This window comes from Heloderma suspectum, chromosome 1, assembly GCF_057233095.1.
Source record: "Heloderma suspectum isolate Gila_16-S chromosome 1, 16-S_ref, whole genome shotgun sequence".
NCBI classification, from domain to species: domain Eukaryota; kingdom Metazoa; phylum Chordata; class Lepidosauria; order Squamata; family Helodermatidae; genus Heloderma; species Heloderma suspectum.
In genome coordinates, this window is record NC_139458.1 from 432,180,200 (window position 1) to 432,203,402 (window position 23,203).

At 47.0% G+C, this 23,203-nt stretch overlaps 1 long non-coding RNA gene across 1 annotated transcript in view; it reads right to left on the minus strand.

The window, feature by feature from the left end:
- Nucleotides 1-443: 443 nt before the first annotated feature.
- LOC146360314 (uncharacterized) overlaps nt 444-23,203 on the minus strand; it is a 34,632-nt gene continuing 11,872 nt past the window's right edge. The window contains exons 2-5 of the long non-coding RNA XR_014786998.1: nt 16,599-16,678; nt 8,856-8,915; nt 6,001-6,133; nt 444-598 (exon numbers count right to left, since the gene is read on the minus strand). This is a non-coding gene — a long non-coding RNA (uncharacterized LOC146360314). The remainder of the gene's footprint in view (nt 599-6,000; nt 6,134-8,855; nt 8,916-16,598; nt 16,679-23,203) is intronic.

The following is a 23,203-nucleotide window of genomic DNA, read 5'->3' on the forward strand; positions in this document are numbered from 1 at the left end:
CTACCTTTCCCCCAGCAAGCTGGGTCCTCATTTTACCGACCTTGGAAGGATGGAAGGCTGAGTCAACCTGAGCCGGCTACCCGAGACCCGGCTTCCACTGGGATTGAACTCAGGTCGTGGGGACTACATCTTGATGTGTTGTTGCTCAACTGGTGCATTATGGGAGCTGGCTGCTGCTCTTAGCTGCTTGGAATGACTAGGGATATTTTGTTAAGAAAGAAAAGAAAACATTTAAGGACGGTTTCCCTGCTCTGTCTTTATGCATCCCTCAACTCTGAAAATTTGTATTCATGTTCAAGCCTCCCACATCTCAATGTAGAATGCGCTCCCACCCTCATGGTGTGTGGAACTAAGAGGGAGTTCTTCAGACACCACTCTAACAAATGGTAGGAAATGGCCATCCCATAATCAGGCATAAACAGACTGCTAGAGTGACACAAATTCAATGCAACTTGCTTTTATTGAGGAGAGAATACATGGAATCTGTCCAAGTCCTCCTTTTCTGGAGAAGCACTATTGGAGCATAAGAGACTGGAGACTGAAGAAGGATCTAATCTTTCTTGAGTGTTGAGAGACGTCCATCACTTAACCAGTTCACCTGTATATAGAAGAGAGAGATTTCTTCATGGATGCCCCATACAAAGCAAGGACATATTATAGAAGGAGAGATTACACACTGTACACTAAGCACTCTGCTGAAAATTTCTTTTTTGCATTGTTTCAACCATTCTTATTCAATGTGACAGAAAAGAAATTTTCTTCATTTTTTTTTCAAGAGAGGATTCTAATTTGTGTGCAGGGGATTCTTCGTTAACTTAAGAGGTGGTCTTCCACCTCTCCAGCAGCCTGCAGCCTGCTCAGCCTCCCCCATGTTTCAGGTCAGGAACTGCAGGCAGTTGGGGAGGCTGCAGGGCAATGCAGAGATGTGAGGCAGAAAAACGGAAGCCTCTTTTACAGAACGTGCAGGAAGAAAACCTTCAGGAATCTGGAGGACAGATTTTGGCACTAGACTAGTTTAGCTTCAAGAAGACATGCTAGATGCTCCATAAAAGACTCATGTTTCATGGTATCATTCAGTGCTAAGCTGGAAACGCCACTCAGTGTTCCCATCCAATGGTCTCTGTGGATGTCCCTTACATGAATTCTGCTTCAAGAGAAGTTCACAAGGGCCACTTCATTCTCACATCGGTAAAAAATCTTTATCATTCTTCAGGGAATCTTGAGGGTGGCTGAGTCACAGAAATTTGAGAGGGTTGACTGAAGCATGTGTGTGGTAAATGTGTGTGTTGGGGAGGGGATTAAAAAATGTGAGGCATGGAGATTGGCCAGCTTAAGGCCCTAGCAGCTTATACTGCCCTGGTGGTATCAGCGACAAGGGGGTGTGCAGCATGAGGTTAAAACCCTCCCTCCCCATGCAATTCCCCCATCGTTCATACTAAGAGGAAAGTCATTCTTAGTGTGCCAGTCTTTCTGTTGCCTACGGGGCACCACCCACCCACCACCAGCCTTCATTGGACAGCCAGGTAGGAGTGCACGAAAGCCACTTACCTGGTCTCGCAGCTTTTTGCGGTGGGGGGGAGGCATTTCGCTGCTCTCCCCCCGAAGTTCCGGCCAGGGGGGAGGCTTCCCACCTCGCCCGGCCGAAATTCAGGCCGGGGGGGGAGGCTTCCCGCCTCGCCCAGCCGAAATTCAGGCCAGGGAGGAGGCGCCTCGCCTCGCCAGGCCGCGAAATAAAAAGTTTTTTAAAAAAACGCCCCCGTGATAGGCTATGTGACGATTAACGTAGCCTATCACGGCTAGATCTGCAAAGTCAGCCGTGATAGGCTACGTAAATCGTCACGTAGCCTATCATGGGTGACTTAAAAAAAAAAAGCGTATACGCAAATGGCGACCCCCATAGCGAGCCACCTTTTGCGTTCCTTATTTGGTCGCTGTAGTCTATGTAAATCTTTACGTAGACTACAGCGGCCAAATAAGGAACAGGAATGGCGGCTCCCTATGGGGGCCGCCATTATCCGTAGGTGCTTTTTTTTTTTTTCAAGTCACCCGTGATAGGCTATGTGACGATTTACGTAGCCTATCATGGCTGACTTTGCAAATCTAGCCATGATAGGCTACATTAATCGTCACGTAGCCTATCACGGGGGCGGGTTTTTTTTTTTTTTTTTAGTTTTATTGGAATGGTGGCGGCGGCAGCCGGTCGAAACATCGGCTGCCACCCCCGCCCCTGACGAAGACCCGACGAACTGCTGCCGGGACCCGCCGCCGGGAGGGACATTCGGGAAAGGTAAGTCCTGTCCCGGGGGGGGGTGCGGGGGGCGGGGGGGTGCAGAGAATTTCTCCCCGAAACTTGTTCGGGGGGCTGAACACGTTGGCGCTCAGCCCCCCGAAGTTTCAGGGAGAAATTCTCCGCCAACCCTAGATAGGCTACATGACGATTTACGTAGCCTATCACGGCTGACTTTGCAAATCTAGCTGTGATAGGCTACGTTAATCATCACGTAGCCTATCATGGGGGTGTTTTTTTAAAAAAAACTTTTATTGGAATGGCGGCGGCGGCAGACGGTCGAAAGATCGGCTGCCGCCCCCACCCCTGACGAAGACCCGACGAACCACCGCCGGGACCCGCCGCCGGGAGGGACATTCGGGAAAGGTAAGTCCCGTCCCGGGGGGGGTGCAGAGAATTTCTCCCTGAAACTTCTTCGGGGGCCCGAACACGTTGGCGCTCAGCCCACCAAAGTTTCGGGGAGAAATTCTCTGCCAACCCTACAGCCAGGCTGGTAGGAGCACAACAAATTTTTAGGAGGGGGAAATCCTAAGGGGGAGAAAAAACTGGCCAGTGAAGACCAAGCATGCTCAGTAGCAATGGGATGCTGACAGGCTGTTGGGAGGAGTGGGGGAGAAAGTGGTGGTGGAGGGATCCTGGAAAAGGGCAAAATTTGGCTGCTTGGCTGGAACTCTGAACCGGAGCATGCCATGTGAAGTGGCAGCCTTTTCTTTCAAGCACCACTTATACACTGCAAGTTGTTTATTTAGTTACGTATTACATGTATATGCCACCCAACTGGAAGATGATTTCCTAGGGACAGTTTATAATCATAATGTTGTGATGCCCCACTTGTATTTCTATGCCTCTGGAGTATATTCATCCTGAGGGTTAAATATACTCCTGGGCTGCAGAAGCCATGGCTCATGGAACACAGGAGGCCTCCTGACCCCAGACCCCTTGCCGCCGCCACCGAAAATCTGCCAGTCTCCCCCAGCTCATCTGGCTGCTCCATTCAGTTCAGATGCTCCATTGCAAAGCCACTGGGAAGATGCTGTAGAGTCACCCCTGGAGGGTAGGGAACACGGGGTCCTCTGTGAGCAACTGCTAGGTTGTCTCCTAGAAGATGACCTGGCAGTCACACGTAGAGTGTTCTATGGCTCTTTGCTCTCTGTCACCTCGGACTGTTTCTGCCATTGCTGCCAGGATGCAGTGTCATGGATCTCCCATCAAAGGTTCATGGCATAGTCCTCAATGTGTTCAAAATGATTACTGAACTAGATGTTGAATGTCAAGGGGAGGTTGGACTCGATGGTCTTATAGGGCCCTTCCAATCCTTTTACTCTATGATTCTGGCATGATCCAATGATACTGCTGACCATTTTATGTCTCGATAAAATTCCTCTTTAATATATGGTTCTTATCTGACTGACCTTTTTGTATGTTGGCTGTACTTTATAGGTACGAGTTACACATACGTGCGCATTTGATGCATACTGTGTTATATGTACATGTGTATTTGATATATACTTTGTTTTATGTATATGTGTGTTCATGTATGTTATATGTACATGTCTATTCAATGTATACTATAGTTATTTGTACTCATATACCTTTTCAATAAATTATTTTTAAAAAATGCTTACTGAAGAAAATGGCTACCCCCCAACCCCGAAAATGAGCAAAAGCTGTGTTGTCTTGGAGCTGTAAGCCCCAGGCAGTTGAGCATGTTGCATAGAAGCTAATTTGGAAGCCAGCTAATTAAATAAATAACAATATAACTGGTGCCAATAGAGAAGACACAAGCATTTTCACAATGAATTGTGGGTAACTTGCAAAAAAATAATGGTCAAGTTGATCTGGATGGTATCAGAGAGAAAATGCTGAGTTAGAACTAGATGTTAAACTTCTGGCATGATCCAGTGCTGCTGCTGGCCATTTTATGTTTTGATAAAATTCCTCTTTAATATCATATGGTTCTTATCTGACTGTACTTTTTGTATGTTGACTGTATTTTCTAGTTACATGTTATGTGTATGCGTGTATTCGATGTATGCTATGGTATATGTACATGTCTGTTTGTGTATGTTATATGTGCATGTGTATTTGGTGTATATTATATTATAATATTCCCCCGCCCCCCAGCGAAAACTGTCTTGTCTTGGAGCCTCAAGCAGGTCTTGGAGCGGCAATTGAGCATGTTGCTTAAAAGGTTATTAGGAAGCCAGATAATTAAATAAATAATAGGATAACTGGTACCAATGGAGAAGATACAAGCATCTTCACAATGAATTCTGGGTAACTTGCATACAAAATAATGGTCAAGTTGACCAGGATGGTATGAGAGAGAAAATGCTGAGTTAAAGCCCTATCACTTGGGCCAAATGAGTAACAGACAGTATAATTCCAAGTCAAAAGTATACTGAAAGTTTTCACATATCAATTAATGTGCAAAGAATATTGTGTAAGGTATACACATCAAAAAGCTTGATATACAGAAAAAATCTAGAAAAAAATTATAGACTTCGGTTTAGTTGGCAAATGTGAGTAAGGAATTATTTTCTCAAAGGTATATTTCAAAATCTATCTCATCTAATCTGAAAAGTATACATGTAAGATTTTTTTGGTGTGTTCTATTTTTTTTAGGAATGCTGAATAACATTCAGATAATTAGGACTGTGTGAACCCTAATTTATGGGAGGGAGATAATATTGGCTAGTATGAAGTAATGTATACACCAAAGCTATAAATATGTGTCTTCTTTACAATGTCAGAGTTTCTTCTTAGAAGCTCTCCAGCCCTGTGCACCTGTCAGCAGAACAGTCTATTCAGTATTGAATGGGGAACTTGGTACTTAGAATGAGATCTCTCCCAAAAGTCTAAGAACATGAAATGTTAAGAAATCCTATTTCCTGTTAAGCTATGAAGATCTAAACAATACTCTGTGTAACAACATTTTTTTTTATGTACAATATATTTTGTTGTAATGCTACAACAGTGTGGAGCGGCTGAAAAGGGGGCATTCCTGGGGGTGGGGAGGGGACCATGGAAGCAATGTTATGTGGCTTCCTATGCACAGTCCAGCCTCCACCACATTCCGATGCACCCTGGCTAGACAGCCAAAATCGGCCATCTACTTGCAAATTCAGGGCAGCTGGAGGACAGAGGAGAGGATCCCCTCTACGCTCCACCCACTTTGCATTGGATAGTCGGCCGCCTCCCATTTTGGAGGTGCCCAACCAGCCCCATGGGATTGCACCCTTAGATTGCCCAACTGGTGTCTGACTGGGGGAGGCACAGCGATATAAAAGTGCATTAGTAAACGTAACGTCAATTTTAACAATGGAGGGCACCTGAGGGAATGCAATGCACATCATATACTGAATGAAATGAACAATGTTATGAACCTGTGCAAAGAACATTAAATATATCAAATTAGTGAAATGATGGGGTTTGCAATGAGGGGGGCGGGCTGCAAAGCCTCCCCCCACCCCAGCAGTCTTGCTACAGGTGTGCTGGGATGTGGCAAGATCAAACCCTCCCCCATCCTTCTCTCTCTTTCTGTGTGTGTGTGTGTGTGTGTGTGAGAGAGAGAGAGAGAGAGAGAGAGCACACTTGTGAGTTTGTGTGGCTCCTACTGACAGCCGATGCGGCCCTAGGGGCAAAAATGGCAGGGTAGCCTTCCCTTGAGGTAGTTCCTGCTGTGTAACATGGGAAACAGCCCTCTGACTCACCTTTTACAGCAGTACCTCCAAAAACTGCAGCTGCCGATGTGATGCAAACCCCGACAGCCACTTATAATGGCTATGACACAAAACCCCCCATCCTGTTTGCATTCCTCTTCATTTGTGACCCATCTGGCAAATCCTGTGCAAAAGAATGCGGGAGATGCTAGTTAGTGAGCACAGTAGTATATATTTATTTTAAATGTATTTATCTCCCACCTTGCCAGAAAAAAATGGCACTCAATGTGTAGCAGGCAGGGTTGTCGTTCTTGATACAGTTATATCCTGCCTTTTTTTCCTCCTGCAAGGAACCCAAGATGCCTTCCATGGTCCTTCTAGACTCCATCTTATCTTCACAACAACCCTGAGGTAGGTAAGGCTGAGAGTCAGTGCCGTGCCCCAAAGTCACTCAGTCAGCTTCATCCCTGATTGGGAACTAGAACGTGGATCCCCTAAATCCAACACTGTAACCACTACACCACACTGGCTCTCGCACTGATGTCTTTGAGTTGTTTTTCATAGTTACTTTCAAGCAAATGGTGGAGCTCATGGTTATTGGGACCTCAACATCAGGAGAGGGCTTTTTTATTAATATTATTATTATTACTATCATTATTATGAGACTTTGATTAGTAACGTTTTTGGCTAGCTAAATTGTTAAGCTTTACTATTATATGTTAACTGAAGGGCAATATATGGTCATTGGAAATCAATTGTATGATTGCTCCCTTGCTATAAGACCGATGATATGATACTGAAATGTAAGGTTGATTACCTATGCTGTGCTGAATTGTAATAGTGGCAATGTTACAGGTATAATTTTTAAAGCAGAATGAGATTTGAAGTTTGTGTGTAATGGAGTTTAAATTTAATCGTTTTAAGTAACTTTTTAAATATTTTTTTCTTTATCTTTCTTTGCTTTCTTCTTCCTTTACCTTCTTCTGCTCTTCCTTTTTTGTTATTGCTGTGTCCTCTCAAGAATACTGTATTGTTGGAAACTGTAGATAATGATTAGATTGTTGGTATTGTTTATATCTTTATTTATAAAGATAAAAAATAGAATAAAAAGTATTAAAAAAAAAAAAACACCAGGAGAGGGGAAGTTCCTTCCTCAGGTGTGATTGGGATGAAAAGTTCCAATGGGAAGGTTTTTTCCCCTGAAAATCAGACCTGTGTGTGTGTGTGTGTGTGTGCGGGGGGGATTTCCATCCCAATTGTGGATGTGGAGGGAAAGGATACCCCCCCCATATTGTGCCAAGGCACAATGGTTTATCTAAGGGCTCCTTCACACAGAGCTTTTATCCTGCAACTGAGATTGCTCCTTCATGGAAGTTAGCGGGATCTCTGCATGACGCCGTCACCCTGCCATGACCCTCCAGGGCGTCTCCTGCACTAAATGCCCTCTGTTCCATTTTTAAATTGATCACAGATAATGAGCTATGAAATTACCCTATTGTGTTTGGCTTCAGTTTCCTCCGTGAAAAGAGGAAAAGCGCCAAGAAGAGGAGCAAGATCAGTGAAACAGAATGGGAGACTCAGATGCGGGGAGAAGGGGTTTGTGCTTAAAGGGAGTCAGTGGTGATCCTGCATTTAAAATGGAAGCAGAAAGCCCCGTTTTAAATGCAGGATTCTCGGCTGGTGTAGAAATGCCCTAAATCAGGGGTGGCAACTTCCAGGGATCAGGGAGCCACTTTCCACTAGGGCTGTGCACTGCTTCGACCTGAGGCCCGACCCCCGAGTTGAAGCCGGCTGCTTCGGGCCACTTTGTGAACTTTCTGAGGTGAAGCGGAGGGGGCACAAAGCAGCCCGGAGTGGGTCGGGAGCTCACCAAAGCACTTAGTGCGCTTCGGAGCTTCGGCCCCCGGCCCGCCCGCCCCCCTGCACCTCCAGGCCCTTACCTGAGCTGTCTTCTCCGCTGCCACTGCCACCTCCTCGCCGCCACTTTTTCCACCTGCTCCAGCGTAGCTGCACCTTCTCTGCCTCTGCTGCTGCACCACCACCATCATCGCCACCACCTGCCACTGCCATCTCCCGCGGCCTGGACGCACAGCGACTGGTCTTCTTCCAGGGAGTTGACATTTTTAAAATGGCAACCTCTTGGAAGTTCCAGGAAGTTGCCATTTTAAAAATGGTGACTCCCTGGAAGAAGATGAATTGTCCTGTGTCCCAGTCTCGGGAGATGGTGGCGGCGAAGAAGAAGACAAAGACAGTGAAGGTGGCGGCAAAGGAGAAGACGAAGGCCGCCGTGGCAGCAGAGGAGGAGGTGGCCCAGGTAAGGAGCTGGAGGTTGTGTGGGGGTGTTGGGGGTGTTGGGGGGGCATCCGAACCCGGCTTCAGGTTCGGGGCCGAGGTGGGTCAGGGGCCCTCTGAATCTGCCCAAGCCAGATCGGGCCCACTTCGGAAGCCGCAAAGCAGTTTCCGAGTTGGATCAGGGGGGTCTCTGCACAGCCCTACTTTCCACAGTCTTTCAATTTGAGGTACAAATATATTAAGCTGACTAATTACTAGGAATTGTTGTTGCCATGATTTTTAAAATGTATTTTCTATTTCGCACTGGGTTTTTTGAAGTTAAGACTGAGTACATATTTTTGAATTAATGTTTCCACTTTCTTTAAATAAGATAATTGGGCATCCTAGCAAGTGTTTATGACATGTGGATGCAGTTACAAGACATACTATGTAGTTAGGTTTTTCATTCTGTACTATCTGTTTCCTCTATTATCATTTTGCTATTTAAGGAAAAGAAGGAATGGGAGGCTGTGGGAAGAAGAGTGATGAGAAGAAGGAGAGCCCAGCCTAAGAAATTTCCCTCGATCCTGACATTTCTGGGAGTTTACTTTTCTAGAACTGAACAAACTGCTTACCTGGGTCAGGGAGCAGCACCAAGGAAAGGACAAGGAAGAGAAGGCAGCAATTCCTCATACCTATGAGAAGACAAGATAGATGTTTGCCTAGGATCTCTGTAGCGCTTAAGAAAAGTTACCCAGGGTGAGAGTAGTTAGTGTATCTGAGCTTTTTATACCAGCTTCAGTGATGGCAGGTGACATGCTGAGCAGACGAAGCTTTCCAAAATGTGTGATGCATTGCAAAATATGTTCCTTGAAAATATTAAGTACAATTTCATCATAGCCCTGGGCATACTGACCACCATTGGACTGATTGATTGGAAAAGTTAAAATATCTCGCTCAACCAGCTTCGGCTGGAGGCAGTTTTGCTCCTTCCTCTCCCTCCACCCTGCCCCATCACTGGGATGGAGACACATGGAAGATATGGCAGTGTGACAATGCTGGAGGGACGGAAGCACACTTCCAGACCTGTGTGGCATCCCACCCCACATCCCTGGTGCCACACTTATGGCCTCGCAAGCTGCCCAATCTGCGTCTGAGTAGGCAATTTTTAGGCATCCCTGACTGGCTGCTGACTCTTTGCCTACTCCTCAGTGCCCATCACTTACAGTGTCATCTGTGTGCTGATTTGGCTGATTGGACTTTGCTTTTGTATTGGTCGCTACCAGAAGGCCATGTAGGAACTGAGGTAGGGTACCTGGTGAGAACCCTGAGGTGCTTGGATGGTGAAGGGATGCTTGTCCAACCTACCGCTCATTGCCAGTTGACTCAAGGGAAGCAGGGTAGGGCTTTGCTCCTGGTGGTTTTGGATGATTAAACGCTGGTTGGGTTTGTGTGAAGTAGACAGGAAGCCCTTTGCTTGCCTTTAGATGAGCAGCACTTAGTTTTGTTGTGGTGGCAAAGTGAAGGAAACAAATTAGACACACAGACTTAGCTGGGATAATGAATTGGCTACAACATTATTGGCATTCACTTGACTCGGCTTGGCGGCTGCATAGGACGTGGATCCTGTCTGTGGCCAGCCCACCTGCTATTCAATTCCATCTCCCTGGCTCATATGCCAGGAGTGGTGGCGGTGGACAGAGGGAAGAAGTTGTGGGTATGGATGGTAGTGGAGCAAAGCCCTCTTCCCTAGTCACCCTTATGACATATCGTTGAATGCAGAAGAACTGGTTTCTTCTACCAGCTTTACTACCTGCAAGCGAGGGCCAGAAGTTGAAGGAAGACCTTTTGCCTGGGGCTATAAAGACTGGGGTTTCATCAGAGAGGGCAAAGGGTCAGAATAATTTGCAATCCTAAACACAGTTAAAGTTGCCAGGTTTTTGTCTAGGCCAAGTCCACAGTGGGGAAAGCAGTGTTTCAAGGTCCTTGAACACAGATAAGGGACTTGGGTGCCTAGGCCCAGTGACCAAAGTGAGGACAGTGCTGTGCTCTACAGGATCTCCCCCTCAACACACACTCTCACCACAGTATTTGTCAAGCATGTTTTCTTTAAATATGAACATGGATTCTATTTCGTATATGCGTCTTCCATAACTTAGCCCTGTCTTTTCTGTATGCACATGAAGGAGGATTTGCCTGACATAGAGAGAGAGAGAGAAAGAAAATGCAGAGTTGGCATGTATTTAAGGGGTCAAGCTATACATGCTGTGGATTTCCATGATCTGGACACTCCACATCTTTTTACTTTTAGAAATTCAGGAAAATTGGAAAAATGATCTGCAACTCCATGGGATCTGCCAGACAGGGGAAAAGCCAGTCCACTGCAGAATCCACAGGTTGTATTCATGAAACTCCAAACTCATTTGGTTCCATTGCAGATTTCTCCAACTTCCCTAGTTAAGTGCACAAATTCCTTCAATAAGATTAACACTGGATCCACATTTGCACCCCAAATTCTCATTAATGTCAAAGCTTAGAAGCTTGAAGCTTTGATTGATCGCAGCATCAGCAGATCAGGGCAGAGAGAACATTGTGTTCCCTTAGTGATTGTTGATGTTCCCTTAGGAGTGTTGTATTCCCTTAGTTATTGTTGATGTTCCCTTAGGAGCGTTGTGTTCCCTTAGTGATTCAGCAAATCTAGCTCAGTTTACAGTTGAGGTAGATTTGCTGAATGTTCCCCAGAAAAGGAACCAGTACAGGAAGATCTCAAAAATTATTTTCTGTCCCTGAGGAGCATCTCAGCCCAAGTGTCAAAGTGTCAGATAACAAGCAATTTATGCAGCTGTGTGAGGGGAAGGTAAGTGAAATTACTTAATTATCTATTAAATTACCTCAGGTAATCATTTATAATTCATAAAGAGCTACTGAAGCCAAAACAAGGGCACTGTGAAGACAGCCAAATCCCAGAGTGGGTAACCCCTTACCAAATTACAGTAGAGAGCTAAACATCATGGGTGGAATCCAGCAAGAACTTACAGGTCTTTCAGCTTTGCACTAATAAAGATTATGGAGTGGTCTAAAAGAACCTCAGACACATATATTTTAACTAATCCCAAGCTTAGAAAAGGGAAATAAAAGCAATTTGAAGCTCTATACTGACAAGAGCCACTGTACAGGACTGTACAGGAGGGCAATGAAGATGATCAGGGGACTGGACACAAAGCCCTGTGAGGAGAGACTGAAAGAACTGGGCATGTTTAGCCTTGAGAAGAGAAGACTGAGGGGACATAGGATAGCGCTCTTCAAGTCCTTGGAAGGCTGTCACAGAGAGGAAGGACAGGATCTCTTCTTGATCATCCCAGGGTGCAGGACATGGAATAAGAGGCTCAAGTTACAGTAAGTCAGATTCCAGATGAACATCAGGAGAAACTTCCTGACCATTAGAGCAATATGACAATGGAACAAATTCCTTAGGGAAGTAGTGGAAAGGATGGACGAAAGTCCCTTACCTGGTCCCGGAGCTGTTTTCGGTGGGGGGCGGAGGTGCTACATTTCTCCCACCAAAATTCTTGGTGGGGGGGAGGCACCCCGCCCCTCCCCACCGAAATTCTGGCTGGGGGGGGAGCGCCCTGTCTCCCTGGCCGCGAAATAAAAAAGTAAATTGTAAAAAAAAAAAAAAACAAAACGTGATAGGCTACATAACGATTTACGTAGCCTATCACGGCTAGATTTTCAAAGTCAGCCATGATAGGCTACGTAAATCTTTACGTAGCCTATCATGGCTGACTTTGGGGGGGGGAAAAGCGCATACGCAAATGGCAGTGCCCATGGGCACCGCCATTTGCGTTCCTTCTTTGGGCACGGGTAGTCCACGTAAAGACTTACATAGACTACAGCGAAAATAAGGGCAACGCTATTTGCGTTGCCCTTATTTTCACCGTAGTCTACATAAATCTTTACGTAGACTACCCGTGCCCAAAGAAGGAACGCAAATGGCTGCGCCCATGGGCGCCGCCATTTGCGTACGCGCTTTTTTTCCCCCAAAAGTCAGCCGTGATAGGCTACATAAGATTTACGTAGCCTATCACGGCTGACTTTGAAAATCTAGCCGTGATAGGCTACGTAAATCATTACGTAGCCTATCACTTTTTTTTTTTTACTTTACTGGGGAATGGTGGCGGCGGCAGCCAATCAGAAGACCAGCCGCCGCCCCCGCCCCAGCCAAAACGCCGCTGAAACACCGCCGGGACCCGCCACCAAGTGGGACATTCACACGAGGTAAGTCCCATCCCGGGGGGGGGGGAGGCGGGGGGTGTCGGAGAATTTCACCACCAATTTCGGTGCCAACGCATTCGGCCTCCCAGAGATTAATGGAGAAATTCTCCGCCATCCCTAGGTGGTGGGCTCTCACACTGGAGGCATTCAAGATGAGGCTGGACAGCCACCTGTCAGGGATGCTCTGACTTGGATTCCTGCATCGAGCAGGGGGTTGGACCCAATGGCCTTGTAGGCCCCTTCCAATCCTAATATTCTATGATTCTATGAACTAGTGGAAGAGTCTACTTATAAACAGAAAGCTAGCTTCAGTTTGGGCTCAGTGTAGGCTCAGGTTTTAGGCCTTAAAGAGCAGTTCATTAAATAAAGCAAGTTTAAGAGTTCAGCTTATCATTTAGTTTTTTAAACACACACAAAGACACAGAAAAAGACTCAGCCCCTGCAAGCAACATCCTTCTGAGATCACTTACTCTATATTTGCTCTCCCCTCCAATGACCCATTAAATGAAGGATTACCAATAGATAGGTCTCCCATTCACTATTCCTTAGAATCCTCCTTCTTAAATAGGAATCTCCACCCCCCAAGGGGGGGTTGACTTACATTCTCAGCCACTGGAAGCTAGTACTGATCAAGATTTCACACACAGCTGCCCTTCTTTTCACATGGGGCACTCCAGTCAGATTGGCTGCAGCAGCAGTTGGACCTATCTATATAAGGAGGGATGCTTGCAAGGGAGCCAACTCTCTGAGTGCAAGGAACCCCAGTGATGAAGTGTCGCAGCCCCAGTGACAAAGCATCAGCAAATAAGTGAGTTAAGCACCTGTATGAGTTTAGCAACAGGGTGAGGAAACCAGGACAGTTGACTCCCCCCTCCCTATACATACTAAGTAACTGTAAATAAATAACTCTAAATAACCCCCACACACACACCTTCTTCTAGTAACACCTAAGTTTTCCAGGTAAAACTCACCCCCACACACACACACAGAGTTATGAAGTTAGAAAGAAAGCAGGGGCATGGGGGCTATCCAGTGTATTGCACTCAAAGCCAGATGTACAACCATCTGCCTGCTAGACAGAAGTCATGGGTGTGTGTTTGATGTAATGAGCTCCCTGCTCTCAGGGAACACATTTGTTCCCTTGAAGACAGGTTGCTGACCTGGGGAAGCTAAGAGAAGCTGGGAGATTGGTGGATGAGACTTTTGGGGACCTATTAGCCATGTCCCACTCCCAGGGTGACAGCTCCTCTGCAGTTACAGAGAATGTGGATTTCAGGGTAGGAGGGAATCATTATGAAGAAGAGGGAAATGATCCCTTTGAAGGGCCCCTTTTTTGGAAGATGAGCAAATATCCTCTCATGCCAAGAATATGCCTCCAGGAGGATGGGGGCTTGGGTTAGTGGGAGATTCCATCATTAGACCCATAGACAGCTGGGTTTGTGATGGGCATGTAGACTGCATGGTGAATTGCCTCCCTGGTGTGAAGGTTGCGGATATCACATGGCATCTAGATAGCCTAGCAGATAGTGCTGGGGTGGAGTCAGTGGCTGTGGCCCATGTTGGTACTAACAATGTGGGAAAATGTAGTCATGAGGTCCTGGAAGCCAAATTTAGCTTACTAGGTAGGAGGTTGAAGTCCAGGAACTCCAAGGTGGCTTTCTCGGAAATATTATCTGGGCTACGTGCAGGGCCAGCTAGAGAGCTGAAGATGAGGAGTCTCAGTGGGTGGATGAGACTGTGGTGCTCAGAGGAGGGGTTCAGATGTGCTAGGCACTAGGGAACATTTTGGGACAAGCCAAGAGGAAAGGGCTCCACTTGAACCAAAATGGAACCAGACTGCTGGCGCTATACATAACAAAGGCAGCAGAGCAGCTTTTAAACTGAAGCCTGTGGGAAAGCTGACAGGAGCTGGGAAGCACTCAGTTTGGGGTTAAATCATCCCAAGTGTCAGGATTGATCCTGAGCATATGGAGATAGCAGTTCAGATTCAGAAGGGGAACAGCCAGAACTGGGGGAGGCATCTTCCTGAGTGAGTTCAGATATGGATAGGCATGCTTCTCAGGATGCTAACACCCAGATGGCTGAGCCTGAAGCCCCCCCCCATGAGAATCCTGGAGGAGGAGGAGAAGAACATGGGGCATGACCTGAGGGGTGCTAGTCCACAGCACAGAGTGAAGCAGGAAAAGTTAGAGGCGGAGCTCCAACAGTATCGTATTCCTGGGAGTGAAGTTCTTCTAAAAGTAGTGGAACTTACTTCTGACTAAATGTGTATAGAATAAGGAAGCTCAGCAAGGGTAATGTTGCATCAGTGCCTGTCCAATATGAAATATATAACAATTCTACTCAACTTTATTTAACATCCTGAAATAGACTGCCTGAAATTCATATCATAGGATTCATTTTCAAAGGGGTGTTACTTCTAACACCAGGCACAAGCTCAGTTCAACCACAGTTATTTATGTGGGAACCAGAAAAAGAGAGTGTGGAAGGAAGGCAGAAAACCGACACCGACATGAAAAAAAGAGGTGCAATTATGCATGATGTGGAGAAAGCGGATAGGGAAACATTTTTCCCCCTCTTGCATAATACTAGAGTGCACTGTGGTCATCCCATGAAGCTGATTGGTGGGAGATTCAGGACAGATCAAAGGAAGGGCTTCTTCACACACTTAAACTACGGAATTCACTACGGCAGGATGTAGTGATGGCCACCAATTTGGATGGCTTTAAAAGGGGGTTGGACAAATTCCTGGAGGAAAAGACCATCAATGGCTTCTATCATTCGTGATGGCTATATGCTATCTCCAGTACCAGAGGCAGCAAACCTCTGTACACCAGTTGCTGGGGAACATGGGCGGGAGGGTCCTGTAACACTCATGTCCTGCTTGTGGGTTTCCTGTGGGCAACTGATTGGCCACTGTGTGAACAGAATGTTGGACCAGATGGACCCCTGGTCAGATCCAGCAGGGCTCTTCTTGTGTTTTTATACTATTATGTTGCTATTGCCATCTATCTCCAGGTAAGCCCATCAAGGTGAACTGACAAAGGATCCCCCCCCCAACCCACACACGGACAAGGTGATCTCTCAGGCATCTCAGACTTGGAGCCAGCTCTGTTAGTGATGGTATAAAGATCTGAATGTATAAGTATGAAGATTCTTGGAAAAAAATATAAAAAAATAAAAGTGAAGCGGACAGCCCAGCTGAAGCATAGAGAGAGAGGCAGCCATCAGCATCTGATCTTCAACCAGGTATATGCATAGGAATAAAGCCTAAGAAGAAAGGTGGGGGGGATCAGAGCATGCCCTCCAGTAAATACCCATGCAGCCACTCCCTTGGGGGTTCATCTAGGAGGAGATGAGAAAAATATATATTACAGTTTGCATTCCAGTGCAAACCCAGAAAATTCACACTTTCCAAATAAAACCAAAACAGGAACCAGAATGCAGTCCCCCCCCACCCAAAGCTGTAGATTTCCAAAGCTTGCAATGCAGTTCACAGATATATGTGCACACACAGATGCACATGCACAAAGCAAACAAAAATGCACACATTTTTTTAAAATGTGCATGAAAAATTCAATGGAGAAAAATGCTCGTGCATGTGAAAGTGCACACAAAAATATATACATCTGGAAAAATGCATTCAAAGTGTGTGTGTGTGTGTGTGTGTGTGTGTGAATAAATGCACCCCAAAATACATACAAATATTCAGGCACAATTCTGTCCAGTAATTTTGTGGTAAATTAGCGTAATACCACCTTTCAGTGTGTTTAGCCAATGAGTGAAGTCATAGTTTTGATTGACCTTTGGACATAGAGGTAAGAGTAGAGTGATGAGGGGCTTCCTAGTTCATTTTGAACCTTTTTTTCCCCCAGCTATGCTTGTGCAATAGTGATTACTGCCCATAGCAAACAACTGGGAAATCCAGTATTTTTGTATAACTGTCATGTAGCATATCCGGTCCATCATAGCAGCAATGACAGGAGTTCATGTTCTTTCCTGTTTAGGTCTTATTTCATACATATATGTTCTTAAAACTGTTTTTAAAATTTTAAACACACCCTGCCAATGTAAATCAACCTGTACTTCCCAAGGAACTTCACCTGCATTATTCCCATGTGTCTTCCTATATTTTTTTCCATACAGTCCATAGGTCACTCTACAACAGATGTCCCCTGGGCGGCTGATGAGATAAAAATGAGAACATATTGAAATAATCACAATTATAAAAAATGCAGCAAATCAAACACAACTATAGAATTGGGAAGATGAGATCAGTTTAAAAATTGAGAGTAGAGGAACACAACTCCACATAATGGCATCAGATAAGAACACTATGCAGAGGAATAAAAAATCACAGCCCATTGGGGTAGGGACTTGTCCTCATATTCTCTTTAAACCCTCATGTACATCAGTAAGGATGGTGGCGGAGTCCTCTGGGGGATCCAGCTTGGTGGATTACCACCAGCTCGACCCCACCCCAGACTGGAGTCCGCAGACCACCACACTTGCCCGATTCAGGGTGCGCCAAGTTGGGAAAGTGTGGCAGGCCCTGCTGTTCTGCCTAGCTGCTTTTCTGCACAAAATAGCAGCTTAGCCTTTTCCATAAAGGGCAATTTTATGTAAATGGCAGCTGTAAAAAGGCCCATTTATGCAATATTACAGGTGAGCAGCCGGCAGGGATATGGCAAGCAGCGTGTGGTGTGGATGAGGGGAAGTTCGCCCATCCCTATACATCAGTGCCACTATATTCATCAGCATTGTTACACAGGTCCCTGGGTTCAAGTGCTGGTAAGAGAGGGCTTAGAAGGAAGCCATAGAATGGAATGGGGGTGGAACTTTGGTATACAAGCAGGCCTATCTTTCCTTGAGGTAGGGGTGGACGAAAGTCCCTTGCTTTTTGCCGAAGCTTGTTCGCGGTGGGGGGGAGGCGCTTCGCTGCTCGCCCCGTGAAGTTCAGGCCGGGGGGGAGGCTTCCCGCCTCGCCCCGGCCAAAATTCAGGCTGGGGGGGAGGCTTCCCGCCTCGCCCCGGCCAAAATTCAGGCTGGGGGGGAGGCTTCCCACCTCGCCCCGGCCAAAATTCAGGCCGGGGGGGAGGCTTCCCGCCTCGCCCGGCCGCGAACTCGAAAGTTAAAAAAAAAAAAAACGCCCCCGTGATAGGCTACGTAACGATTTACGTAGCCTATCACGGCTAGATCTGCAAAGTCAGCCATGATAGGCTACGTTAATCGTCACGTAGCCTATCACGGGTGACTTACAAAAAAAAAAAAAGGACGTACGCTAATGGCGGCCCCCATAGGGAGCCGCCATTCGCGTTCCTTATTTGGTCACTGTAGTCTACGTAAATCTTTACGTAGACTACAGCGACCAAATAAGGAACGGGAATGTCGGCTCCCTATGGGGGCCGCCATTATCCGTACGCGCTTTTTTTTTTTTTTTTAAGTCACCCGTGATAGGCTACATGACGATTGACGCAGCCTATCACGGCTGACTTTGCAAATCTAGCCATGATAGGCTACGTTAATCGTCACGTACCCTATCACGGGGGTGTTTTTTTTTTCTTTTGTTGGAATGGCGGCGGCGGCAGCCGGTCGAAAGACCGGCTGCCGCTCCCGCCCCGCACGAACAGCTGCCGAACCGCCGGCCGGACCCGCCGCCGGGAGGGACATTCGGCGAAGGTAAGTCCCGTCCCGGGGGGGGCGGGGGCGGGGTGTGTGCGGAGGATTTCTCCCCGAAACTTGTTCGGGGGGCCGAACATGTTGGCGCTCAGCCCCCGAAGTTTCGGGGAGAAATTCTCCGCCATCCCTACCTTGAGGGCAGAAAGTTCACAAGCAGGCCTAACTTTCCTTGAGGGCAGAAAGTTTTGCTGCCTGGAGTCTAAGATGCAGACAGTGAAGCTGAGAAAGCTGTGGTCAAGTTGTGAAACAGTGGCCCAGTATGAGAAGTTACAATGTTTGTTACTCTTCACAGCTAGCAGCTACATGAGTCCAGAATGTTCTGGTATACCTTGATAAGGCCAAGGTAACATTAGGTGCCTAAAACAATGAAAAAAAAGACTGTTTTCCCAGGTTTCTGCCCACCCAATATTTCTTTCACCAATCCAGAACCAAATTTCTAGTTGGCAACTGCAAAGAAAGAAAAAGGCCAATCAGAAGGCAGAAGATTTACGGTTGTCAGTGAATCAAAAAGTGACTGAACACTGGGGGAAGGACTTTGGTTTAGAATAATAGAATCATAGAATAGCAGGGTTAGAAGGGGCTCACAAGTAGGGGTGAACGAAAGTCACTTACCTTTTCTCGCAGCTTTTTTGCGGTGGGGGGAGCGCTTCGCTGCTCCCCCCGCGAAGTTCAGGCCAGGGGGGGAGGCTTCCCGCCTCGCCCGGCCGAAATTCAGGCCGGGGGGGGAGGCTTCCCGCCTCGCCCGGCCGAAATTCAGGCCGGGGAGGAGGCTTCCCGCCTCGCCCGGCCGCGAACACGAAAGTAAAAAAAAAAAACGTCCCCTGATAGGCTACGTGACGATTCACGTAGCCTATCACGGCTAGATCTGCAAAGTCAGCCGTGATAGGCTACGTGAATCGTCACGTAGCCTATCACGGGTGACTTTAAAAAAAAAAAGCGCGTACGCGAATGGCGGCCCCCATAGGGAGCCGCCATTCGCGTTCCTTATTTAGTTGCTGTAGTCTACGTCAATGTTTACGTAGACTACGGCGAAAATAAGGGCAACGCAAATAGCGTTGCCCTTATTTTCGCCGTAGTCTACGTAAAGATTGACGTAGACTACAGCGACCAAATAAGGAATGGGAATGGCGGCTCCCTATGGGGGCCGCCATTCGCGTACGCGCTTTTTTTTTTTTTTTTTAAAGTCACCTGTGATAGGCTACGTGACGATTCACGTAGCCTATCACGGCTGACTTTGCAAATCTAGCCGTGATAGGCTACGTGAATCGTCACGTAGCCTATCAGGGGACAGTTTTTTTTTTTTCTTTGATTGCAATGGCGGGGGCGGCAGCCGGTCGAAAGACTGGCTGCCGCTCCCGCCCCGCTCAAACACCGGACGAACCGCCAGCCGGACCCGCCGCCGGGAGGGACATTCAGGGAAGGTAAGTCCCGTCCCGGGGGGGGGGGGGCGGGGGGGTGGAGGATTTCTCCCCGAAACTTGTTCGGGGGACCGAACACGTTGGCGCTCGGCCCCCCGAAGTTTCGGGGAGAAATTCTCTGCCATCCAATCACAAGGCCATTGAATCCAACCCCCTGCTCAATGCAGGAATCCACGTCAGAGCATCCCTGACAGATGGCTGTCCAGCCTCGTCTTGAATGCCTCCAGGGTGGGAGAGCCCACCGCCTCCCTAGGGAATGGGTTCCATTGTCGTATTGCTCTGACAGTCAGGAAGTTTCCCCTGATGTTCAGCCGGAATCTGGCTTCCTGTCATTTGAGCCCATTATTCCGTGCCCTGCACTCTGGGATGCTCAAGAAGAGATCCTGGCCTTCCACTCTGTGACATCCTTCCAAGTACTTGAAGAGCACTGTCACATCTCCCCTCAGTCTTCTCTTCTCAAGGCTAAACAAGGCTCTCTTGTTGTTTTGTAGTTGGGTTTTGTTTTGTTTTGTTTTTTCTGTTTTACATAGCAAAGGTTTTTTTGCTAATTTGGGGGCCCTTGAGGCCATAGTTTGCATGCATACCTTCTTTTTGAGAGAGAAAGAGTTTCTTACTTCAGCTGTGTCTCTTCTTCAGTTTTTAAGGCTGCAGCTGGCCATAATTTGTGAACAAGCTATTTGGGGTTATGTTAGATGCCCATCTCCTGAGCAGCATGATTCATTTTTCCTCTACTATTTTATTTTACTCACTGGTGAGGCGAAGACTTCACTACCCTTTTCCATTTTAAAAACATTCCCTCTATGTCCTACCTGGATTAATTTTCCTATTTGGACTTCGCTGAGTCCTACACCCTGGATGCTGAGAGAGATCTTTCAGCCATCCTGTAATTCGAGATGGATTAAAATGAGCTCAGGTTTCTAAGAACCTGCGGAATCCACTGTGAAGCGACCCCCTCAGGCCCTGCAGAGTCCATGGACTTTCGGATGATTTTTTTACTGTCCCGAAATGTACGCATATAAATCCGTAGAAAAATACATAAGTTTCTGCTAAGGAAACATAGAATGGAATAGGGGACAATACACTAAACGTTATGTACCGGGATAAATTATGTAAATACTTACATAAATACCTATGTAAATATTTAAGTAATTATTTCCATATTTTTCTGCATGATGAAAACAAATATATTCGCATCTGTCTGTGGGCGGATGATGGAACGAAAGGCACCTGACAATCCACAAAACACAGACAGAGAAGATTTTACACAGTCCATACATCCCTATAATTCAGATCTCTGCTTGGAATAGGTAGCTATAAATTTCCTTGAATTTCCCTGCTCTTTCTTATCTCTAAACATTTAGGCTTTGCTGCTATATAGGTGAACACTTTAAACATCGCATTTAACTAGTCTGGGCTGGTGGAAGTTTAAGTGGAGCTAAGTAACAATTCAAACTGCTGCTAGCTGGGCCTACTGTTACTTTTATATGTCATTGCTATTCCATTTGATACCCTGGTGCAATTTTCCTAATATTGTTTTCTAATAGGCCTTAACAGGGGTGAAACTGTAGTTTACTTTGCATAGTATAGTCTTATCACATAACCTGTGTGGTTCATGGGCACAGATGTATTTTCTCTGTAATCATGTTTCACATTTTACTTATATATGTGACATTCTTTTGCAGGCACTTTTCTCTATAAATCGTTCCTATCTTAAGATTTCCTGTGTGGCATGTCTTCATTTGTTTAACAAGTTAAAAGGGTATTCACTGTTTTCCTGCTTAAGTTTTAAACAGGAACGTTAGAGAATTGTGCCACGGATCCCAGTGGGGGGGCAAATTCCAGTGAATTCAGCCCCCCAAAATCCATGGCAGAACGGAGCAACCTGCCCCACCACCCCACGAAAGCCCCACGAAATGGAGCCTACCTGGCTGCGGCTGTGGCTGCGGCTTCGGCTCTGGCGGCGGCTCTGACTGTTGCCAGGCTGCTGCGGATGCATTTGCATCCCTATGGTAGCCCGTGATAGGCTACGTAAATATTTACGTAGCCTATCACGGCTAAAGCAGGGATGCAAATGGCGTCCCCTATGCCATTTGCGTTCCCGTTTTATCCGTCATAGGCTACGTAAATATTTACGTAGCCTATGACAGCTAAAGCAGAAACGTAAATGGCGTAGGGGATGCCATTTGCATTCCCATTTAAGCCGTGATAGGCTACATAAATATTTACGTAGCCTATGACAGCTAAAACGGGAACGCAAATGGCATAGGGGACGCCATTTGCATCCCTACTTTAGCCGTGATAGGCTACGTAAATATTTACATAGCCTATCACAGGCTACCATAGGGATGCAAATGGCATCCCCTATTCAGGACGCCATTTGCGTCTGCACCAGCCCAGCAGCGGCCGGAGGCCCCGCTGCAGGTTGGCCTGGCCGGCGGCTCCACGGCCTGGCCGCGGAGTGGAGCCAGCTGGGCAAGATTCCGGGGAGGAGGAACGGATCACCTCCCTGCCATTGAGGATTTAGGGGGGAGGGACGGAGCGCCTCCCCCCACACGGATGTCCCTAGACGAAACCAGGTAAGTGTTTCGTACATCCCTAGTTTTAAAATATATTTTAAAGCACATTGAACTTTTAAATAGCTGGAGGGACCAATCCTATGGCCGCTAGTCAGCAGCTAGATGGCCATAGGATATGTCGGTTTCCAGGAACCGACCTTGGAACCCACACTTTGAGGTTGGTTCCCATAGAACTGACCTTCCCCCCTCCCGCGCTGCCTTGCAGGCAGCTCAGAATGGCCCTGTGCTCCGTGCATGGAAGAGGATAGGGATGGCAGAGAATTCCGCCACGGATCTTGGTGAGGCTGAATGCCAGTGCATTCGGCCTCCCGTACTCCGTGGAAGAATGGCCTGCCCCCCCCGCCCCCCACGGATCCCCCCCCAGGACGAGACTTACCTGGAACAGATCTTCTGGACGGGGGCGGCCGGGCTTCCGACTGGCTGCCGCCACCACCATTTCCAGTGTTTTTTTTAAAAAAAACACATGATAGGCTACGTAAAGATTTACGTAGCGTATCATGGCTAGGTTAAAAAAAACACACAACAACGACGTGATAGGCTACGTAAATCTTTACGTAGCCTATCACGTCTGACTTTAAAAAAAATGCGCATACGCAAATGGCGGCGGCTACGGCCGCCGCCATTTGCATTCCTTATTTTGGCCCATCTTAGTCTACGTAAATATTTACGTAGACTAAGACAGCGAAACTAAGGGGGAACGCAAATAGCATCTGCTATGCTCTTTGCGTTCCCTTTATTTTCGCCGTCTTAGTCTACGTAAATATTTACGTAGACTAAGACGGGCCAAAATAAGGAACGCGAATGGCAGCGGCCATAGCCGCCGCCATTTGCATACGTGCGTGGTTTTTTTTTTAAGTCAGACGTGATAGGCTACGTAAAGATTTACATAGCCTATCACAGCTGACTACAGGGACGTAAACGGCGGCGACTATGGCCGCCACCATTTGCGTCTGTGCTAGCCAGTGGCCGGATGTCCGGCAATGTCCGGCAGCTTGCGGAGCCGGCTGGCGGCTCCGCGGAATCCCCACGGAGCAC